The sequence below is a fragment of the Salvelinus fontinalis genome, unplaced genomic scaffold (genome assembly GCF_029448725.1).
Source record: "Salvelinus fontinalis isolate EN_2023a unplaced genomic scaffold, ASM2944872v1 scaffold_0134, whole genome shotgun sequence".
NCBI classification, from domain to species: Eukaryota; Metazoa; Chordata; class Actinopteri; order Salmoniformes; family Salmonidae; genus Salvelinus; species Salvelinus fontinalis.
In genome coordinates, this window is record NW_026600343.1 from 49,888 (window position 1) to 57,855 (window position 7,968).

Genomic DNA, 7,968 nt, shown 5'->3' on the forward strand with positions numbered 1-7,968 from the left:
AAAGCATTTCCATCACCCTCACCTTCATTTGTATTATATATCGCTATTACAAATTATATGTTCAAAAAATCCTGCTGATCTTAAATTTCCATAATTATCAATTAATATTTGTAATAATGTAGGTAGTACATGCAAAGGATTGTTACCTCTTACCAGTATTTCCATTACAAAAAGTACATTTAGGCAAGCAATTATTATTAAAGCAAACAATTATTATGATTCATCCTATATTGTCCCTAACATCTTTAATTCCCTAGCAGGGGGAAGATTGACCACTGAGAACACACACACACACACACACACACACACACACACACACACACACACACACACACACACACACACACACAACCACTTTCCCCCACTAACAACCATAAACTCAGATGCTCAACAGTTGTTCCATATGGAGTGACATGAGTAGCTAATATTTATAAACTGGATTCTGTAAAGAGATGAAAACATGATAAATTGTATGTGCTATTCAGTACTATAATTTTGAGTCTGTATAATAGATTTGATAAAGTAATAATAATATAAAACTATAGCTGTGTTCGAATACTCACACTGACCATACTAACCACACTAACCGTACTATTTGTGACGTGAATTGAGTATATAGGATGCTAATTGGTCATACAATGGATATAGTTAGTTTGCCAAAAGTTCCCGGATGTTGAACAAAATTCACCAAAATACGAAGTATGCATGCAGTGGACACTTGTTTCGTCCTTTTAGGGCCCATAATGCAATTCTTAAGAAATGGGCGTGGCTTCACAACGTTTTCAGATTTGAAGAAAATGTAGGAAAATATTTTTTATTTTACCTTTATTTAAATATGCAGCCGGTGAGAGTGGATACAAATTCATTGCTTTAACTAATTTTCACAAATGTTAACAAAATGTTGAGCAATGTAATAAAGAAATTACTTTTCAAATAAGTTACAATGCACGTTATGTTGGCTGACAGTTTGCTAGCTACGCTATCCTTACTATCCGCATAGCATTACATCAATATGTGCCGGTGGGTTAGCTAGTTACCTAACGTTAGTCGTCTACTAATACATCGAACTTATCAGGCAGTATATAACATTTCTGCTATCTAACAAACTACCCAACATTTATTGACTTGATTATTCACATCATTCTTAGCTAAGTGGTATAGTTGTTGTGGTTTCAATGGACATTGTTCATTCTGGCTATCTACTCCCGTTTCAGAGCATTCTCACGCAGAATAACTGATGAATTTACGAACGCTCAACACCCGTTGAATATGGCCGGTGTCAGTAAACGTCGGCAAAACAAAGCGTAATTAAATTGTTGCCAGCAGCACAGTTACCAGCGCTCTGGATAAAAAGGAAACAGCCTAACCAGCTCTGATAGGGTGAGTAAAATGGTCAGAGTGAGGTCTTCTCTCATTTGTGTCTGGAAGTAGCTAGCCAACGTTAGCTAGTTAGCTTCGGTGCTTGACTGCCTTTGAACGCTCCGATCAGGACAATCGGAGTTTACAAACGCCCAGATTTACAAACGCCCAGAGTGCACTTTGGCACTCCAGATAGAATTCATGAACACACACAAATCGTAAAATGTTTAGCTAGTCAATTGTTATGCTAACAAGCAAGCAGGAGGTTGCATAGCAACAGCATCAACTTCCGGTAGACAGGCGAAGCTCTAGTACGCTCAACTGAAACTATATTGTTGGTTTACAGTATACTAAAAATAACTAATAGTGTATAGTATGTATTATATACTCATTAAGTATGTCGTATACAGTATGTTAGTATGGGTATTCATTACATATGTAGTATACAGTATGTTAGTATGGGTATTCATTACGTATGTAGTAGACAGTATGTTAGTATGGGTATTCATTACATATGTAGTAGACAGTATGTTAGTATGGGTATTCATTACGTATGTAGTATACAGTATGTTAGTATGGGTATTCATTACGTATGTAGTAGACAGTATGTTAGTATGGGTATTCATTAGGTATGTAGTAGACAGTATGTTAGTATGGGTATTCATTATGTATGTAGTAGACAGTATGTTAGTATGGGTATTCATTATGTATGTAGTAGACAGTATGTTAGTATGGGTATTCATTACGTATGTAGTAGACAGTATGTTAGTATGGGTATTCATTAGGTATGTAGTAGACAGTATGTTAGTATGGGTATTCATTAGGTATGTAGTAGACAGTATGTTAGTATGGGTATTCATTAGGTATGTAGTAGACAGTATGTTAGTATGGGTATTCATTACGTATGTAGTAGACAGTATGTTAGTATGGGTATTCATTAGGTATGTAGTAGACAGTATGTTAGTATGGGTATTCATTATCTATGTAGTAGACAGTATGTTAGTATGGGTATTCATTACGTATGTAGTAGACAGTATGTTAGTATGGGTATTCATTAGGTATGTAGTAGACAGTATGTTAGTATGGGTATTCATTACGTATGTAGTAGACAGTATGTTAGTATGGGTATTCCAACACAGCTTATAACATTACATGCTTATAGGATTTCCTCCGTCTTGGTAATACATTTTGAAACAAAACCTATGCCCTGTTAAATAGAACCGTTGAAACATTGAGAGATTTGTTTTTAAACTTTAGGCTATAATTTTATTTTATTTTATTGTACTCCCGATTTAAGTTTTTATTGATACACCAAATGTTGAAGTACTAAACCAATTCGTGAGTAGGCAAAATGGAAAGTGTCTGTTTTCCGGTCTACGCTCTCAGGCGACAGACTTATTATGGACGGAGACCGCCATCTACTGGGGACGGATGGACAGTGCCAGGCCATTCATTGTGAAAGATATAATCAGAAAGAAACCTGGTCTCAAGAGCTGCCTTGGAGAGTGGGCTCCCTCCAAAGTTGATGTTTTCCCCTCTGAATTTGACCAATGTATTTTATAAATGTGAGGCATTACATGGTAATCTTAAAATAATAAACATTTGAATAAGTGTGAAGCAGAAAGTGAATATCCAACAGAGGGTGGTAATAAAAATATAGAGTAACATTGTTCGGGTCGACTACAATGAAAACAAGGCCTTCTAATAAAGGAGAGAATTCTCATGTTTGGTTTGTTTTGTTTTGGAAACCTTACGATAAGTGACCCTGACAAAGACATTGATAAAGAGGGTTGATGTAGTATCTAATGAGTGTTGACATTATGTGAATGTGTCATGCCCTGATCTGTTTCTCCTGTCCTTGTGCTTGTCTCCACCCCCTCCAGGTGTCGCCCATCTTCCCCATTATCCCCTGGGTACTTATACCTGTGTTCTCTGTTTGTCTGTTGCCAGTTCGTCTTGTATGTCAAGTCAACCAGCGTTTTTGTCTCAGCTCCTGCTTTTCCCCAGTCTCTCTCTTCCTCGCCCTCCTGGTTTTGACCCTTGCCTGTCCTGACCCTGAGCCCACCTGCCTGGCCCTGAGCCTGCCTGCCTGACCACTCTGCCTGGCCCTGAGCCCGCCTGCCTGACCACTCTGCCTGGCCCTGAGCCTGCCTGCCATCCTGTACCTCTGCCCCTACTCTGGATTACCGACCTCTGCCTGTCCTGACCCTGAGCCTGCCTGCCATCCTGTACCTTTGCCCCACTACTATGGATTATTGACCCCTCCCTGCCTTGATCTGTCATTTGCCCGCCCCTGTTGCTGTAATACACATTGTTACGTCAACACAGTCTGGGTCTTACCTGAAACGTGATAGAATGGTAATATGTTGTTAGTGGGTTTTTGAATAGCACTCTGATAATGCCATATTTTAGTGAATTGAAGAAGCTGGGGTTTCAATACAAGGTTAAATAATGAATAGGTTTGAGCTTTCAGACTGACAAAATAGATAAGCTGCTAGTGACAGGAAGTAGTACTCACTGAACTCAAACAGACTGTAAGGGACAAAATGGGACATTTGGAGCAGAGGTATAAACAGCTGAATGGGAGGTAATGTCATCTATAACAATCATCTGTTTCCATTACATGGAACAGTGTTTAAAATAAAGTTAGTCCAAGTAATGTTTTATTATTGAATATTAAGCTGATAAGACAGAACCAACTTGTTGAAGGATCTAATAGATGTGATAAACAGGGTTTATATTTAGACTAAATCAATGATAAGACAGAACCAACTTGTTGAAGGATCTAATAGATGTGTTAAACAGGGTTTATATTTAGACTAAATCAATGATAAGACAGAACCAACTTGTTGAAGGATCTAATAGATGTGTTAAACAGGGTTTATATTTAGACTAAATCAATGATAAGACAGAACCAACTTGTTGAAGGATCTAATAGATGTGATAAACAACAGGGTTTATATTTAGACTAAATCAATGATAAGACAGAACCAACTTGTTGAAGGATCTAATAGATGTGATAAACAACAGGGTTTATATTTAGACTAAATCAATGATAAGACAGAACCAACTTGTTGAAGGATCTAATAGATGTGTTAAACAGGGTTTATATTTAGACTAAATCAATGATAAGACAGAACCAACTTGTTGAAGGATCTAATAGATGTGTTAAACTACAGGGTTTATATTTAGACTAAATCAATGATAAGACAGAACCAACTTGTTGAAGGATCTAATAGATGTGTTAAACAGGGTTTATATTTAGACTAAATCAATGATAAGACAGAACCAACTTGTTGAAGGATCTAATAGATGTGTTAAACAGGGTTTATATTTAGACTAAATCAATGATAAGACAGAACCAACTTGTTGAAGGATCTAATAGATGTGTTAAACAGGGTTTATATTTAGACTAAATCAATGATAAGACAGAACCAACTTGTTGAAGGATCTAATAGATGTGTTAAACAGGGTTTATATTTAGACTAAATCAATGATAAGACAGAACCAACTTGTTGAAGGATCTAATAGATGTGATAAACAACAGGGTTTATATTTAGACTAAATCAATGATAAGACAGAACCAACTTGTTGAAGGATCTAATAGATGTGTTAAACAGGGTTTATATTTAGACTAAATCAATGATAAGACAGAACCAACTTGTTGAAGGATCTAATAGATGTGATAAACAACAGGGTTTATATTTAGACTAAATCAATGATAAGACAGAACCAACTTGTTGAAGGATCTAATAGATGTGATAAACAACAGGGTTTATATTTAGACTAAATCAATGATAAGACAGAACCAACTTGTTGAAGGATCTAATAGATGTGATAAACTACAGGGTTTATATTTAGACTAAATCAATGCAACATGTTGAAAATAGGGCTCTGGGATTGTTTTATTTTCTGAGTTTTAATTGACACTTAAATTATTTTGAAGAGAAATGTACTGAAAAAAAATATGTAAACCTGCTATACAAAATGTATGAAATGTTTTAAATGTTTTAAAATAATTAGTCTGAGGTCGGGGGAAAGGAAAAGGAAAGAAACAGTAATTTAAAGGGGTTGAATGACCTCTGACCTGACTTTATAGTGTGGTTTGATACAATTATTTCATTATGGAGTTATTAAAGGTAGTAATTCTAATTCAGTTTCATTTTTTATTATTTTATTTAACTAGCAGTGTTGTTGTTTTTTTACACATTAATCACGATGTGTCAAAAAGGGGGGAAATACCAGTCCGCTGAGTCTTTTTGGTTAAATATGCTAGTTGATTTTGTTCACATGCCTGCTTGTAAAAGGAGGAAGGGTATCAAACAGTGGTGTCCTGTCATTCAAGGCAGGCATGAGACCCACATTTTTTTACAAACAATACATGTTTTTTGGGGGGGGCTTGGCTGTTTTACATGTTATTTTGGCAGTAATATGTGTCACATATCAGTTTGCAAACAATGTAAAATATATATATATATATCAAAGCCAAATACAAACATGGTCATAATGCCACAAGCATTTCGCTTTAACATCTGCTAACCATGTGTATGTGACAAATAACATTTGATTTGGTCTCTTTTTTGATTTCTTGATTAAGGTGCCTCCAAAATGCAGGTGTTTCAGCCCAGCTCAGTGCTTTTTTAGTGGTGGAGGGGAAAGCCAGCTGGAAATACAAGCGTTGCGCCGTGATTGGCTCAGTGTTCTGTCACTCATGGGGAAACTACGTCACCTCCAAGTCTAAGGGGAGACCTGGAGAATTCTAGCCCCTTGGGTGCTGCCACATAGGTACATTAGAAATGCCCATCCAAGAAGGCTCAAAGTCAATGGCCACAGATAAAATGACATCAAATCACATAATATGTACAGTAGCTTTGATTGGACTGATCATGTCAACATCATACCTCCAAGATCTTAGCTAGCAGTCATCATCATGAATCAAGTCGACAATCTACTGGCAAATCCTTTTTTATCCTTGTCATATGAAGAGAAATAATGAAGAGAAATTATAGATAAAACATATCGGTGCTCATTGGGGCGGCAGGGTAGCCTAGTGGTTAGAGCGTTGGGCTAGTAACTGAAAGGTTGCAATTTTGAATCCCCGAGCTGACATGGTACAAATCTGTAGTTCTGCTCCTGAACAAGGCAGTTAACCCACTGTTCTTAGGCCGTCATTGAAAATAAGAATTTGTTCTTAACTAACTTGCTTAGTTCAATAAAGGTAAAAAAAATAATAATAATCGGCCATTGGACATAATAAACACAACAAGTTAGAAAATCGCAAATTCAACAATGAGTGGTTTGGAAGGTGACAGTGGCTAACTACACGCATTGCAAAGCAACCACTAGCCTGCTATTCAGTGAATTGGCTGTGTGGTCCCACATCTGGGTTTAAGGGTCTCTTTTCCAAGTTATAAATTATAAACATTCAACATTGGCCATGCTGTCAATGAAGCAGGATTTGTGGCGCACTCAAAACAACTGTTAACTCTGAACTGCGAAAACTTGACTTCAGTGAGTTCAAGACAACTGGGAAGTCGGGAATAAACAACCTCCAACTGGGAAAATCCAACTCGGAATTGTAAATCCGGCCTCTTTCTAGAGCAACGACCTGAAGCTCAATGACGTCATCATGATTTGACCTTGTTTTTTTCCGAGTTCCAGTTGTTTTGAAAGCACCATAAATCCAGAGAATGCCAGACTTTGATGACAACATTTTCCCACGAAGGGCCGCCGTGCCACCTTCCTGTTCAAGTGAGCACAACACAACAAGGTGAGTCCACAAATGTCTTCTATGGTGCTGCATAAATGATGTAATATGCCAGGGAGATATGTATACTGTAGCTAAGAAAGTAATACTACGTGTATGTTGTGTAGTAAGATGTTAGTAGCCCATGTGCCTCACCCTAAGAATTTGGTCTATTTACCCCTCTTAATTTCACCTACTGTTCTGACTTGGTGGTGCACATGTAGCCTATAACCTGTTTTAGAGAAATGTAATCATTGAATATTGTAAGCACTTTCATTGTTTGCTTATATGCCCCCTTTATTTATCCTACGGTTCTGACTTGGTGTACAGGGAGAACACTGTAAGAACGGCCCACGTTATGAATTCTGTTGCTGTACATTTCAAAAGTGCTGAACAAATAGTTATATTGACTACGTCCGTCCTAGATCGCTCATTAATGTAGTAATCGAAAATACAGATTGCCTCTTATCCGCTTGTCATCCCCTTATGCCATAGTTTGTACATCTCAATTGTCATTAGAAACCAAATTTGTTTAACTTCTCTAGGATATGGGTTTAACCTTTACCGCCTCAGCGTTCCGCCAGCAGAACTCCTCCCACATTCCACTGAAAAGGCAGAGCGCGAAATTCAAAATATATTTTTTGGAAATATTTAACTTTCCCACATTAACAAGTCCAATACAGCCAATGAAAGGTACACATCTTGTGAATCCAGCCAACATGTCCAATTTTTTAAATGTTTTACAGCGAAAACAGCACGTATATTTATGTTAGCTCACCACCAAATACAAAAAAGGACAGACATTTTTCACAGCACAGGTAGCATGCACAAAGCCAACCAAACTAACCAAGAAACAACTTCTT

The 7,968-nt window shown here is 37.2% G+C and overlaps 1 long non-coding RNA gene across 1 annotated transcript; it reads left to right on the plus strand.

Annotated features, from left to right (window-relative positions):
• Positions 1–75: 75 nt before the first annotated feature.
• LOC129843426 (uncharacterized) lies at positions 76–5,511 on the plus strand. Its single transcript, XR_008757834.1, has 2 exons — positions 76–1,380; positions 3,243–5,511. It is a non-coding gene; the product is annotated as an uncharacterized LOC129843426 (long non-coding RNA).
• The last annotated feature ends 2,457 nt before the right edge of the window (positions 5,512–7,968 follow it).